Source organism: Epinephelus fuscoguttatus, linkage group LG9 (assembly GCF_011397635.1).
Source record: "Epinephelus fuscoguttatus linkage group LG9, E.fuscoguttatus.final_Chr_v1".
Taxonomy (NCBI): Eukaryota; Metazoa; Chordata; class Actinopteri; order Perciformes; family Serranidae; genus Epinephelus; species Epinephelus fuscoguttatus.
In genome coordinates, this window is record NC_064760.1 from 19571310 (window position 1) to 19587590 (window position 16281).

At 40.6% G+C, this 16281-nt stretch overlaps 1 protein-coding gene across 1 annotated transcript in view; it reads left to right on the plus strand.

Annotated features, from left to right (window-relative positions):
- Positions 1 to 16281, plus strand: part of mrpl11 (mitochondrial ribosomal protein L11) — a 63322-nt gene that overhangs the window by 2369 nt on the left and 44672 nt on the right. The window lies entirely within an intron of this gene.

Consider the following 16281-nt stretch of genomic DNA (forward strand, 5'->3'; position numbering starts at 1 on the left):
TGGGTTACTAATTGAAGTGTAATGGTATAATAGAACTCGATGGCTCTCGGCTTGTGGTGCATGGTGAAATGGTTGGTGGATGTAGTTTGGTTAAAAAGAAGGGTGCATCTACTCATGAACAAGAGACCCGTGCCTATGACAGTAGGAGATGTAAATAATAATGGCGTCGTCCTTGGCATTAGCTAGCTTGGGGGTTCTAGCAGTAGATGCTGGAAAGACACATTACTGTTGAGTTTTTCAAATGTATTTTTTGGTGCTTTGAGCACCACAAACCAAGCGCCATCTAGTTCCATTACATCTGAGAGAAGGCAGACATCTCTACAGACGATATCTGCAACACTCGGCAACTCACACCAAAATAATCTGGACTGACAAACAGTGCTACAGGTGAGAGGGAAAATATGTGTTTTTGATTTTGGGCTGCAGTGTCCCTATAGACTGATAGAAACTTTCATTGTTGCTTACTTTGTCATGAATATTTAATGTTGTAAAAAAGTACTCTGGCTCTTCTTCGTTATTGACAGGGAACTTCAGAGAAACATATTCTTCCCCACATATGTGACTGATGTGTTTACTTGATGAGGCAGAGCATCTGTTTTTCTTTTCCTCCCCGTCAAAAGTCTTATTAAACTTTATTGTTTTATTTTATAACCTGACTCCCGATAGCTTTACTAGCATCAAAGCCCCGGTGTTTCGTTATCGTTCCCCCATGAATCATTTTTACAGACATTTTTCACAGCAGGTGTTTGACTTGTCATAGCAGGAAAATCACAGATGGAACTAATAACATTAATGCCATTAATAACAATGGCTTTGTTCCAGCAATTATTGCAATGCAGTGCAGCAATGAATAATCATAAGTTATAGTGTCAGACAAGTCAAAATATCTGTTGGTTGTGTGCCCCCCTGCAGTGGCCCCCAGTTATGGAACTACTGGTGTCAATGATACCGTAAACCTGAAATAATTTATTTTTCTATTGTCAAATGTGAAGTGAAGTGATGCTTTTCAGTTAATAATTGGAATATATTTTCCCTAAAACTGCTTCAGGCCAAATATGATCATCAGAGAAATGACTGTCTGTTCTGTTAATATGAAACATGTGTGTTAGCTGGTCAGGTCAGATTCTGATTGGCTGGAAGATGTGGATCAACTTTAACTAACATGACAGTGTGATCAGACATGTATCAAGTTTGTGTTTGTTTTACAGGTCTAAATTAATATGTTAATGTGCCAGTATTAAACTGTAGGTAAAGAGAGCATTGGTGAGGCTTTGTGAATCATATTTTTGTGACCACCAGCCCCAGACAACCCCAAAAAAGATGAATTGCGGCTCAGTCAGAAGCACACATGTTCGATATGTGCGTAATTGAAGATGTTTCCTGCACATGTCATCCAGTACAATCATGGAACACACTACTTGTCAGATATTCAAAACTTAACCCATGAAAAAGTTATAAAGACGTATTAAAAATGATCCATTTGAACGGGACCAAAACCTGTTCTGCGTAACGTTAAAGGAGCTCAGTTGATATTCAGAGTGTATCTATGATTCACAGGTTGTCTGCACATGACTCTCAACATGAAGGTGGTTAAACCAGAAGCTAACAGCACTAACAGTCACTACTTAGCATGCACAGATCTTTGAGGTTTTGCCCTTCTTTTGAAAAAGACAATATTCCTACTAAGCTGTTTACATGGGTAATGAAAATTAATATTTTGTTAATACTTCTGTTTACAAGCAGCCATGCATATTCCATTTGACGTGTCCTAACAGGTCATTTATCATGTCAAAATACAGAACAGTGGAACGGCTGGAGCTGCAAGTCATTTTGCTTCTTTGCATCAAAATAGGATTCTTTTTAAAGGGCCAGTGTGTAATATTTGGCATGGTTTATTGTCAAATCTGAATCTGAATCAGAATATTCTACCCATTAATATGTTTATATAAGTGTATAATCGCTATAAAATAAAATTCGTTTGGTTTTCATAGCCTTATAATTATGCTTTTATATTTATTTATATATATATATATATATATATATATATACACACACACAGTACAGGCCAAAAGTTTGGACACACCTTCTCATTCAATGCGTTTTCTTTATTTTCATGACTATTTACATTGTAGATTCTCACTGAAGGCATCAAAACTATGAATGAACACATGTGGAGTTATGTACTTAACAAAAAAAGGTGAAATAACTGAAAACATGTTTTATATTCTAGTTTCTTCAAAATAGCCACCCTTTGCTCTGATTACTGCTTTGCACACTCTTGGCATTCTCTCCATGAGCTTCAAGAGGTAGTCACCTGAAATGGTTTTCCAACAGTCTTGAAGGAGTTCCCAGAGGTGTTTAGCACTTGTTGGCCCCTTTGCCTTCACTCTCTGCGGTCCAGCTCACCCCAAACCATCTCGATTGGGTTCAGGTCCGGTGACTGTGGAGGCCAGGTCATCTGCCGCAGCACTCCATCACTCTCCTTCTTGGTCAAATAGCCCTTACACAGCCTGGAGGTGTGTTTGGGGTCATTGTCCTGTTGAAAAATAAATGATCGTCCAACTAAACGCAAACCGGATGGGATGGCATGTCGCTGCAGGATGCTGTGGTAGCCATGCTGGTTCAGTGTGCCTTCAATTTTGAATAAATCCCCAACAGTGTCACCAGCAAAACACCCCACACCATCACACCTCCTCCTCCATGCTTCACAGTGGGAACCAGGCATGTGGAATCCATCCGTTCACCTTTTCTGCGTCTCACAAAGACACGGCGGTTGGAACCAAAGATCTCAAATTTGGACTCATCAGACCAAAGCACAGATTTACATTGGTCTAATGTCCATTCCTTGTGTTTCTTGGCCCAAACAAATCTCTTCTGCTTGTTGCCTCTCCTTAGCAGTGGTTTCCTAGCAGCTATTTGACCATGAAGGCCTGATTCGCGCAGTCTCCTCTTAACAGTTGTTCTAGAGATGGGTCTGCTGCTAGAACTCTGTGTGGCATTCATCTGGTCTCTGATCTGAGCTGCTGTTAACTTGCAATTTCTGAGGCTGGTGACTCGGATGAACTTATCCTCAGAAGCAGAGGTGACTCTTGGTCTTCCTTTCCTGGGTCGGTCCTCATGTGTGCCAGTTTCGTTGTAGCGCTTGATGGTTTTTGCGACTCCACTTGGGGACACATTTAAAGGTTTTGCAATTTTCCGGACTGACTGACCTTCATTTCTTAAAGTAATGATGGCCACTGCTTTTCTTTAGTTAGCTGATTGGTTCTTGCCATAATATGAATTTTAACAGTTGTCCAATAGGGCTGTCGGCTGTGTATTAACCTGACTTCTGCACAGCACAACTGATGGTCCCAACCCCATTGATAAAGCAAGAAATTCCACTAATTAACCCTGATAAGGCACACCTGTGAAGTGGAAACCATTTCAGGTGACTACCTCTTGAAGCTCATGGAGAGAATGCCAAGAGTGTGCAAAGCAGTAATCAGAGCAAAGGGTGGCTATTTTGAAGAAACTAGAATATAAAACATGTTTTCAGTTATTTCACCTTTTTTTGTTAAGTACATAACTCCACATGTGTTCATTCATAGTTTTGATGCCTTCAGTGAGAATCTACAATGTAAATAGTCATGAAAATAAAGAAAATGCATTGAATGAGAAGGTGTGTCCAAACTTTTGGCCTGTACTGTACATATATATATATATATATATATATATATATATATATATATATATATCAAGGGCCTTGCTTTAGAGAGGTTGCCATCTTGCGCCGCCATGTATGTAAGGCAGCCCGAGCGGACAATCCAGCCAGCCAGAGAACGCGTTTCGCGTGTATAAGTAAACCAACGAAGACAGCGGAAGGAAGGAAGAAGGAGGAGAAAACAGCAGAGAGTGTTAGTAGTTCGTTGATGGAGAGTAGTGAAAAGTTTTTTTAGTTATAAAGTTTGCGAATGGACCACACTTACCACACAACAGGAGAGAATGAACCCGAACCGTCATCTGTGAGGAAAAGAAGACGCAACTTCACTCCTTGTGATGCACTCTCTGCGGCGCTTTTCCTCCTGGTGATATATCTCCCCAACGATGGCAGCACCGAATCCCATTCTGTGCATTCAGCCTCTCTTCTCACCCGCTCAGTATCAAACACATGGAGTTCCTCATCTGTATGCTCCGGCTCAAACAGGTATGGCTCTGGATCTGTGTCCACTACAAGAAACTCTTCAAAATCGCGTTCAAAGTCGTCCATTGCAGCTACTATAGTCCGGAGATATCACTAGGCTAAATAAACAGCTGAGCTCTGTTTACAGGCTACGCTGTCAGTCAGTGTGCGGGCTGGAGGTTGGTGGAGCAGAGAGGGGAGGGGGGTCCCCACTCGGTATGGTAAACGAGTATGTGTGTATGAACTGTGTGTGTTACGCTAGAAGACTCAGAGTTTGGGACGGAGTCTCAGGAGGAGTCCCTGGAGTGTTACCGGAGTTTCTGGAGTGCTCAAATAAACTGGCCTTTTTCCCGAACGCTCCTCTGGTCTCCTGCTCGTGAAGGATTCATTACAATATCGTAACATGGTTTAGATTTCTAAATAAATATTCACCTCGTCGCTAGATAGACCTACTCCTGAAAAACTTCCGTCATTTACCCAATGGGAGGGGTGAGCGAGTGAGCCCTGCAATCTAGAATTTGACCACTGATGTCACTGTTTTCAACCAATTTTACACACTGGCCCTTTAAAAGTTTCCTACTAGTGGTGGACTTGTTCGACTGTAGGAACTCACCCTGCCGTTCATTCCTTCGACCACCCTCCTGAAAAGGTTGGAGTTGGGCCTCATTCAAAAAACTTTTGGACATCCCTGGTGTACAACAGCTCCATGACAACACACAGAGCCGACAGTAAACAGGCAAGAGGCTGTGTGTTACAAACTGTGATACAACCCCAGTTTGAGCTGCATAATACAAATGGGCTGTATACGTGCCCAAATAATGCTATTAAAACCCAAATAATGCTGACATATCCCATCTTAATCACATCTTAATCCGAAAATACTACATTCAGAAAAAGGCCTATTTCCGAAAATCCGAAAGGACTAAGATGTTTACATGACCAGTATAACATTCAGACTATTGTCCTACTTGAAATAATAGGGGAATATTAGTGTGCATGTAAATGTACCCAGTGTTAACTGGGGGGAAACCGAAGGGTGGGTACTATGCTTCCGTGATGCTGCCATCCTGAGATCAATCATAACAGCTGTGTAAGCGCAGTGCAGAGCAGCTAGCTGTATACACACAGGGACTCTCATGCACTAACATGCACACTCGGCCAGACCGTTAACCACAAAACACATCAGCCGAGAAGCTCAGATTACAACACACACACAGGGAGCAAGATTAATTCTTTGCATAGGACTTCATAACTCGACTATATTTTTACGTAGCAAATAGTTTGCTGCTATATTTATGCTCTGAATGTTGTGTAGAGCTCCATTAATTATCTATATCAGTGGTTCTTCATCTTTGTTTTCTCTTGTGACTCCTCATCACAGGGAGTTTGTCAGTGAGTTGTGAGTAGCTCAATGGATGAGTGATTTTCCCCACGGAGAGAGTTCGCAAAGAAACAGCAAAGATCTGAGAACAGTCAGAATGAACATAATCTTGTGTAGCTCTTATTTGGATGGGAAACCACCAGTCTATATTAGCACTGCGACTAGCAATTATTTTCATTATTAGTAAATCTGCTGATTATTTTCTTGATAACTTGATTAATAGCGGTCTATAAAATGTCAGAAAATAGTGTAATGTTTCAGTTTCATTAATTCCAAGGAAATGTTGGTGATGTCCTTAAATGTCTTATTTTGTCAAACCAAAACCCCCAAATAATTGGTTTAATATGATATAAAACAGACAAAGTAGGAAATCTCCATATATGAGACACTGAAAACAGCATTTTCTTCCATTATTGAGTGAAAAATTTAACGATTAATCCGCAATCAAGATAGTTGAGGGTTATTTTTCTGTCGATCGACTTATCAATTAGTCCACTAATCATTGCAGCTCTAGTTTCAATGGTTTTTACCTGAATGGCTTTAATATTTCAGACATCAGTGACAAAAGATTTGCAGCCCTCAGTGTTTAAAAGAGCTGAGTCATTTCCTAACTGCACATCTTTTGCTGCAAAGTCGAGCTCCGACTTTTGCTTCATCCCGATTCCTTGTAGCTGGAGTGATTCATGTCTGACCCCTGTTAATTCTGGTGTCCATCTCAGTTCACTAACCACCCACCCGTGCCGCTCTAATCATGCTTTCCCAGTATTCTGAATATGAGGTCCAGCTGCAGCGGGAGCTCAGACACAGGGGGGGCAGATGGCTGCAGAGTTCAGAGGGTTTACTGTCACATTCTGGCTGCAGTCACACTTGGCTTGCAGTTTCTGAGCTGTAGTTCTGAAGGCTGGATTTTTATAATGTCAGAGCCTTGTGTATCCACATGTTGCCTAGTGATGCTGCGATGCTTTTCACTGTTTGTGTGTGTAATCATCAAAATCTGAGCAATGCTTTCTTCGTCTTCCTCTCAATGCTTGTTTAGGTGTTATTGCTGAGTATCAGCCTCAACATAAAGACGTCTAATGATGTACTGAGCAATAAAAATGGGGTTTTGGCTTCTCTTTGTAGTTGCAGGCTTTATGAATCATGTATCAGGACTTCAAATTTAACATACCCTGTTGTGAAAAAGAAGATAAAAGTTACAGTTCAGCCTGTATTTTAACTTTAGCCTGTTTCTGACACACCAGTCTGTGGTTTTCCTCTGCTTTATGCTCAGATATTGAAAAAACCCAACAGCTACCGTATGTAGCCACAACATATAAAACAGGTCTGCAAAATATATCAGAAGAGGATCTGAACTGAGAGCTGTTTTCCTTTTTTTTTATACCTCTCAGGTACCATCTCTGCTGCTGATGCGTCATTGTTGTGGTTTGTTGCTTTTCTAGATTTATTCCAAGTACAGGCAGTTTGTAACACATTCTGTCTCACCACTCAAACATGATGGGGAGAGGGGAAATGTAATTCAGGGGAACCGGTAAAGGAAACGGCCTCCCTGGGATTTGATCACAGGCAAGCAGAGATAATACATGCAGGGAGTTTAGACTGAGAGTCATCACTATTCAAGTACAAGGTCTCGTTTTGAATCCAGGCTGCAGTGACAGGAACGCATCTGCCGCTTCAGTAGTCAACTTTTCACACAGCAGCACTGAACAGCGCAGAGGACGGCAGCCGCCCTCGTTAGCTGTCTTATTTTTGCATGGTGATGGCTTGACAACCCGGAAGACAAGTCAGCTGATTGTGATACACTGCGTGGCCACAAGTGCATGAACGCACCGAACTATATGTGACTAGCTCACAGTTGACGCTCGGTGTTGCATGGGGTTGGGGTCAGGGCTCTGTGCAGGAAAACCATTTCCAAAAACCACTTTAATTCATTATTTGAATAATTTTTCAAGCAAAAAATGCCGAACATATGATAGTTTCAGCATATTCAATGTGAGGATTTGCAGCTGCTTCTCTCTTACATTATAGCTATTTGAATATCTTTTAGTTTTGGACTGCTGGTCGAACGAAAAAAGCAATTTGAAGACATCATCTTGAGCTCTGGGAAAAGTTTGAGTTCTCCCAAAAATAACTGATAGGGCTACTCATTAATGAAAACAACAGCAGAGGAGACACTGTCACAACTGGAAGCTGCTATAGAGACAGAGCGCAGTTAAGTCTTGCCCCAACCCAGAGATGAAAACAATTTATCGCTCTCCATTGACTTTGTATTTCGGGGAAGGTGCATCCTTGTCATTTTCGTCTGCTGGCACACAACAGAAAAATGCCTAAAAGCTGCTGTGTGATGGGATGCACTACCAACAGAGTGAAGAACCCAGAACTAACTTTTCAGAAGCCGCTGAACTGAAAAACTGAACTTTAAGAAGACTAAAGTGGATTCAGATGTGAGGCACCAGCAGGAAGAAAGGGAAAACTGTGGGATTCTGACACTCGGTGTGCCATGTGCAAATAGAATTATGATAATTTAGCCAGACAAACTGCAGAGGTTGAAGCCAACTAAGCCATGTAAGGCCTGGTTTATGAACCTTGTTAGCTTTAATGATTATCTTTCCTGGTTGTTTGATCAAATAGTAGAAAATATCACAGCATTTCACTTCTGGACAGTCAGTGGGATCATTTCTCAAAGATTAGCAGAGGACACTGAGATAGACTGACAACACTTTCCTCTCTTATAGGGTGCTAAAATAATCCTTAGACATGCAGGAATCTAATGTTTTAGCTAGCTACAGGCTTTTTGTTTTTTGAGTGTCAGCCCTCACATATTGTGGCGCCATTTGTTTTCCCCTCCGTTGGGTGTAGTTTTCAGAGTATGACGCGTCTCTGTACAACCACAGTCTGCTCTGCAGGACCTCTGAGCAGTTGTGGGTTACTTAAAGGCACCCCAAAGGCAGTAATGAGGGTATGGCAAGAGCTGCTGTTTCACTTTCCAAAGGAAGATACACTGATCAAACAATCACTCACAAGTCTGCTTGTCTCTTTTGCTCCCACTGCCCCTTCGTATATCGACCAGTGTTTGTCAGCTGTAGAGTTACTAGAAACTGCAGTAGAGAATTTCTAAAGGTAGCTTTGTTGGATCTTGTTTCAAGAAATAGTACACTTTACTGTCATATAATATATATGCTGTAATACAATCAGCTATGTGTCATAACAATGTGGGTAGTATGTCTAAATTAACCATGGCAAACTTCCCTCCATCTTACCAGTGCCCAGATCCCCCTGCTCATCTCTTAGCGCAAATCCGCTGAATGAAGCCTGTGGATTTTCGCTGGCTTTAGGGCTGTTGTTTGAACTACAGATTGTACTTCTGCATTTTTGTATGCCTGCTACCACAGACATAGTATAGAAGCAAATCAAGAGAGAGAGACCCACTTCTCTTTCTCTTTCTCTAAAATTCAGATCAAACTGTTAAACCAGGCTGTGCTGATCAAATACAAAACCAAGAATATGTTATTGTATTGCCTTTATCTTGAGTAAAACGACCTCAGACACTGGAAACTGGGCACCATACTGTTCTCTTTGTTGTCTAAACAGAAGCTGAAAAAACTGAGATCAAGCGGTAAAACAAAGCAGCGCTGATCAAATAAAAACCAAGATTCTGTTACTACATTGCCTAACTCTCACTTAAGTGTCTGTTTTTTAGAAACATATTTTAGCGCACTGTTTAGCTATATTTCGAGATAGTTTGTTACCACTCGGCTGCTGTATTGTTTCCTGTGGAAGCACGGACAAGCTCGCGTTTCGTCACCCAGTTGCGGGAGTTCTTCGTCCAATGTGGCATAGTGCAAAAGTATTTGCGTCTGTCTACTGCATAGACAGTCCGATTTTATGAAAAGACCATCTTCCCAACAGTGAAATACGTCTTTTAAGAATGGGTTTGCTGTTGGATGGCAATGACAAGTTTGTTTTTAACATTAAAAGGTCCTGTTAAGTACATATTTGGGTACAGGGCTGAGTGATATGGAGAAAATCAAACATCATGATATTTTTGACCAGATACCCTGATATTGATATTACAAAGATATTGTTGGGTTGACTGTTGGCGCATTTACAAAATATTTACACTGAGATTTTTGATAAATAATCATTAGTAATGTGGATATAATGACTAAGTGGGTAAAGGCAAATTAATTGAACAGCATGAACAGTCTGGTAAATTAAGAAAATGACATCACTTTACTGTAATTCAGCCTTTAAATCCAAGAAAGAAGACACTTATGATACTACAGTATCCAAAATCTAAGACGATATCTAGTCTCATAACGATATCAATTTAATATCAATATATTGCCCAGCACTATTTGAGTCACTGTTCTTCAAAAATATATTTAACAGGTCCTATTAAAAAACATTTTTATATGTTTATGTTTAAATCAAAGATCCGTTATTGTCCAGGTGACAGTCGACGTCTCTAGTGGCAGATAGGGGTCAGTCAAGGGTCTAGTATTAAAACAAGTGTGATGATGTTTTGGATTATTGCACTTGCTGAACACTGACAATGTTCACCCTCCAGTTGTGATTAATATTTTGGCACAAATTAATGTCTGTCTACACAGTAAGACCAACGGCTAAAAAAAAAAAAATATTAATTTAAACTGGTAATGACTTCATCAGAATATATATTTTATTTCCAAGATAACTGCACCCTGAAAATTTGATGGGAAGCAGTTACTGCCACTTACTGCTCTTTTTTTCGAGTTTAAAACTAATTAAATCTGGTGTTACATCGGACTACTTGTTGTAAAATGTGTTTATTTCTGATAGTGCGGAAATGATGAGTTGTTTATTTCTGAAATGCACAGATTAGCTCGGAGCTCGGAGAGATGGGACCTGCAGGTTCAGGTCTCGGTTAAATCAGGTCATGCAACTTCCCGTTCGCAGTCTTGTGGGATCATTCAGACTCTTCTTGAGTTCTTCGTTTTATTTGACTGGCCTTTAGCACTTGGCATTCAGCAATCAATAGCTCCAGGGTTGGAGTTTGATGGGGTGAATACTAATGTAGTGGAACAGCATTGGCATATGACTGGTTCTCTATAACTTTATATCTGACGTTATCTCTTAATCTTATGGAGAGCATCCCATGTGGCTCACTGAATGATCACAGCCCAGTACATTTGTCCTGTTTGGTCACTGCATTAGGCTCATCGATTACAGTTAATCTCCAGCACCTAATGCATAACACGGTGTCATCTAAACAAATACTGCATCCCATAGTTCCCTGCTGCCAGTGAACGTCCTTCCTGTGCTGTTTATTGTGCTGTTAACAGAGATTTGGTCGCCTTATGCATTCAAGGACGGCAGTCATTTATTATGGCTTGAATGCTATTCAAACTTTTCTGCAAAGAGGGGCAGAAACAGGAAATTGCTATTATAATTTTAATATGCCTGTGCTATTTTCTATTAGTATCCAGGGACTTCAGTCTGTCTCCAGGGCCTTTCTTCCTGTTTATCTACAATTTGTTTTATCGGCAGGGTCTTGTAGAGGTTCACACAAGCCATCTCAGAAGTCACGCACATGCGACTGAAGTGCACCACTGTCTCATTGTGAATTAATCTCTCAGCTTAATGCCTTGCATCATATGTAAAGGTGAATGCCACCACTAGATGGACTGCCACACTAAGAGTTGAATAAAACCAGTTGTCAGAGTTTTAGTGTTGTCGTGGGAAGATAAAATGAATTCTGTCCCTTTCCTTGCAATTTCAAACAATACTGATCATGGTTTTTGTTTGGAAATGGGCTCTGACAGGTTTTATCTGTTTAAAGAGATGGAAACAGAATGGATCCTTTGAGTGATGAGACCAGAATAAGAATACTTCAGTTCCTATCAGTGTATCACAAAATTAGACCCTCAGGACAAGAAAGTAATGGATCACACTTTTTAAACATAACCTGGGAGAGAAGCTTGGCTGAGTAAATTTCTTATATCAACTAAAATCATCCTAATTAGGGCTGTGAATTATCAGCTAAGGCATAAATACAATGTTATCGCAGCCCATGGGGAACAGTAGGAGGTAAATAAATGGAAAAAAATAGAAAGGAGTGCTGCACTGGTTCAAAAATAGAGGTGGGTGACATCGATAAAATCCTCTATCGCAGCATGCCGTCGTGTGATAAGGACAGATACTGTACATTATGACTGCAGCATTTTTTTTGGAGAGGGAACTATGATGTATGTTATTTCCACTATGTCTCTGCTTAATTCCTGTCACATCTATTGTCCATCTTTGAATAAAGACTAAATTATACTAAGTACTAAATAATGAGATAATATAATTGAAATCTATTTCTGTACATGTTTGACTTGCAAAATTGGTTTCACAATGGCCTAATACACACAGAAATAAAGGGAAAATGGTATGACAAAATCCCTGATGGTAAGGGCTGGGTTTCATTTAATTAATTACGATACCAGCTCCCTTTAAAGTGATAACGATACCAGTAGGGTTCTTGATTCGATACCCATAATGCAAATGGAGTGGCTTGTAGCATAGCATAGCCATACTTTTGAACATTTTTGTGGTATCTCAGCACACTGAACTACTACCTCTGTCAAATACACTGTGCTTTACTTCACCACACCACAGAGACTGTATGGGTTGTAGCCACTGGGGGCTAACTGTTAGCATCACACAGCTAATGTTACCTAACAGTTTTTAATGGCAGAATAACAGCTCAGTGTTGGATGTTAGCCACTGCTGCTGACATGGCGGATGATTAACTGACCATTCACTGGAGAGCAGCTCTGGTGAAGGCAGCAACAGAAAGTTTGCTGATCCGGCAGGGATTCGTGACAGTACGGGATCATCGGTGTGACGTGACTGGCCCACTATCACAGCAGCTATAGCCTATACAGTCTGTGGTGTGGTGCAGTGAGTACAGCGTATTTGACAGGCTGGCAGTTCAGCCAAGGTGCCACCAAAACGCTGGAAAGTACAGCTGTACTACACACCTGTGGCATCTGGTGGCATTTTACACAACTGAATGCTTCCATTCACATGATGGGTATCAAATAAAGTCGATAAAAATGTAGCAAATTAAGTACTGGATTGGTATCTGTACCATTTTAAGGATATTGGTATTGTAAATGTAATTTTTAAAACGATACCGAGCCCTAATGACAAGCCATTCAGTAGTCATCAAGACATTTCTCTCAAAACTGTACTGGCAGCACGCTTAAAGTGATAATTTTGGGCCATTTCAAACATGTGAAACTAAGATAACATACTTTAAAACACAGGTAATTCGGGAAATACTATTAAGATGATTTCTTTTGCTTAATTTCATTATATTGAGCGGCACATCTCCACAGTTAGTGTTAGTGAGGCACCTGATTGAAGCAGCTCTCATATTCCAGCTGCCGCAGAAGACAGAGTCGACACACAAAGACAGCAGTCAGAGGATTAAAATGTTAACACAGTATATTAAATCAAACTTCTCATGTTATTTTAATATATTTATCATGCAACATCCACAATTGAACCTGCATATTCCTTGTTTCAGCCAGTACCAAACCCTGAAATAAAATTAAGACAAAATACCACCTGCGAATCACCTTTTTTGCGAGCCACCTGCCAGGTACCTGACCAGGCCGGACTTTGGTTCATGGTCGGGAACTTGATACCCTGGCCCTTCTTCCTTCCTGCTACTGCAGAAACTCTGGTTCTAAATGACGTCACCAGCGCAAGATGGCAGCATCTGTGTGCAGGATATTTTGGCTCTATTGTTTTACAGTGGGAGGAAATGGAAACACGTCTGTCTTTATGTACAGTCATCAATGGAGCTACGTGAAGAGTCATAGGTTTCTCAAAGTCAGGAGGATGTTCCTCTTGGCACCATGAATGTCTAAATATGATTTTAGGGCAATCCATTCAATAATTGGTGAGATATTTCTGTCTAGTGTTGGACTGACCAACTGACATTACTGTCCTTGAAGCCATGCTGGTAGCATGGCTAAAACTTATACATACATAATAGTTAAAACTTCAATGGTGAGCTGATATCCAAGTGTCTCATATGCAATAACTTTGCTTATTTTCTAAAATTCTGACTCTGCATGATTTAATGTAACAGCTTCCCATGTTGGTATTAAACCTTGATACGCACAAGTCAGCAATAGCAGCTGCAGTCTGGTGGGCACGAGTCCCCCCACTCCTACAAAGATGGTTTAGGATGGACATAGAGAATAGCTGCAGGGAAACATAAAGCAGCCACATAAAGGTGCTCCGATAGAAGTAAAATGTGAGAAAGCCTTTACTGAGGCACAGTTTCAGGTTAATGCTGCATTTACGCTCAGATGAATCTTTGCTGTGAATGTTAATTTGACAAGATAATAATCTTTGATTCTTTATTTCATGTGGCAGTGCAGCATCTGTGTTATTAGAAAATATTTGACTTCATTTTCTTCACTGATTCTCTTTTAATTTAGCAGAGATACAGAGATGAGAAGACAGATAAAGCGAAGGCTTATTGAACCGGACTTGATTCCGTGTTGTTGCAGGTACAAAGCCCGATTCCACTGAGAAATCAATTAGTATTCAGCTTTTATTTCATCAGACTGCAGTAAAAAGATATGAAAGATACAAAGTGAAGGAGACGACATGATTTCCTCCAGGCTGATACAGTGTCAGTATAATTTATACTGAGGATGGTCTGGGACTCTCACACCAAAGAGATTTTTTAAAAGACCTTTTCCTCCATTCCTCTCAAATGTCATTTTATAGTAGATCAATATCTGTAACCTTGAACTGTAAATAAATAACAGATTTAGAGGATTCATTGATGTCGGCCACTGTGTGGCTTGTCTCGTTAATGAAGACTAAAGAGAGCCTAATAGCCTAAACAACAAACAGCGGTGGGCTTCAGCAGCGCAATTAAAGGCACATTTTTAATAGCAAACTGATTAATTTCTTTAATCAAAGTCAGCATTATCCTTGAAGTGCAGTCAGCTCTAATTATGCTCAAACACACCACACTAGCTGCTGTTTACAGCTGTGTGAAAGTCTCAAGGAAAATTCAGAAACATTATAATGAATAGATGGTAAGAGATGTAATGAGTTTTTGACATGGGGAGTCTTCTCTCTCAACGGTGTATGCACATAATAATGACAGGTGGGATTTTTCTCCGGCATTTCCCCTGTGTGCTCAATTTTATTGACATGTTTACCTCTGTCAAAGACGTTGTGTTTCCATCCCAGGCTGTTTGTCTGACAGGCAGCAGGAGAGATTTCTAGACAGATAGGCGAAAAAACACCTCGGATTCAGAGCTTGGATTTGGTGGTGATTTATTAACCAAAACGACTTGATGCCAAATCCTAATGGAATAATCGCAAGGACAAGAAATACATTAAACTTGAAATGACAGGAGTGGGAGTGACATTGCTGGGTGCCACAACAGTTTGGAGAATTTGGGGAATGGTAGCAGGGTTTTTTTTGCTCTGTTATCGCTCACCTCACCCTCCTTTATTAGATGTTAATTTAAAAGCTGGCTCTGTGGCATGTCATTTATCAAGCGTGTTTTAACAAAGTGCTTTTACGCCGCAACTCTACACGGCCCAAACAAATTGCTTCTTTCTGTGTACTCCGTGTTATCGACGACACTGTTGCCAGTAATTGCCGTAGGAATGTAATATTCAGCCTAAAGAGCAGCTCAAAATTGTGTCTGTTCCTTTCAAATTACTGCGGCTTTGATTTGATTATTCACAGCAAAACGTTAACCCGGCTCTGATTGAGGCTTATTGTACTGCCTTGAACCATGTTTCCTGCCGCTGCACAGTTAATGCTCCTTTATTCCTTGAATCTAATGTAAATTCAGCTGCGTGAATCGTACTGTCAGTGCACTTGTGTTGCCTTATGTAGGTCAATTCTTCTTCAGCGTTCACTGCCTGGCCTTGTGATGAGTGATTTCATTTTGCGAGGGAACTGCGGTTTTATTATTCATACTCCAACAGAGATTGGAGTTGCGGTGCATTAAAGCATGACGTTGTCATTTCCCCACTCGCAGAACCGTTATTCCCTTTGCCCCAAATTGGAATTAAACCCAACATTTGATGCTGGTCCTAATTGTTTTTTCTCTCGCAGTCACAAAACTCTGGCTAAGCCTCGTCTCCCTGGACATACAGTATGTCATTTTATTGGATGATATTTTTTGTAACCCCCTTCAAACTGCTGTTTTAGTTATTTTTCTGCAGCTTGGCAGTTAAGGATTCATGAGTCTCTCTGTCATTGTTTGATAACAGAAGTGAGTTTTCTCACTTCAGATTTAATGCACACTGGTGTCTGTATTTTCTAACTGGCTCCAAAATTGATCTGAGCTGCAACACGATTTTTCTACAATGAAGTACCTGAACACATTAGGTGAGTAGCGTGAAATTGACCTCCGAAATGTAGCAGTGTATGAGACTTACATTGCGAAGACAGCTATTGAGTGAATTCAGACTAAATGGATTCTATTTGGGACTCTTTCTGCAGTATGTGTGCCACCTTAATGCCCTAAATATTGCCTCATGGTGGTTGCACTTTAACGGCTGCTGGCTAATCAGCAGCCTAGATAGAATCGCAACTTTTCTTAGGAGCAGTTTCTCCCCGTTTGTTGCTCTAAAGCAGCGTGAGGTCCCATATATCTTTTTGGTACTGTCTCTTCTGTTGATCTAATTGGATACCCTCTGTTGCCTACAATGAATCATTGCT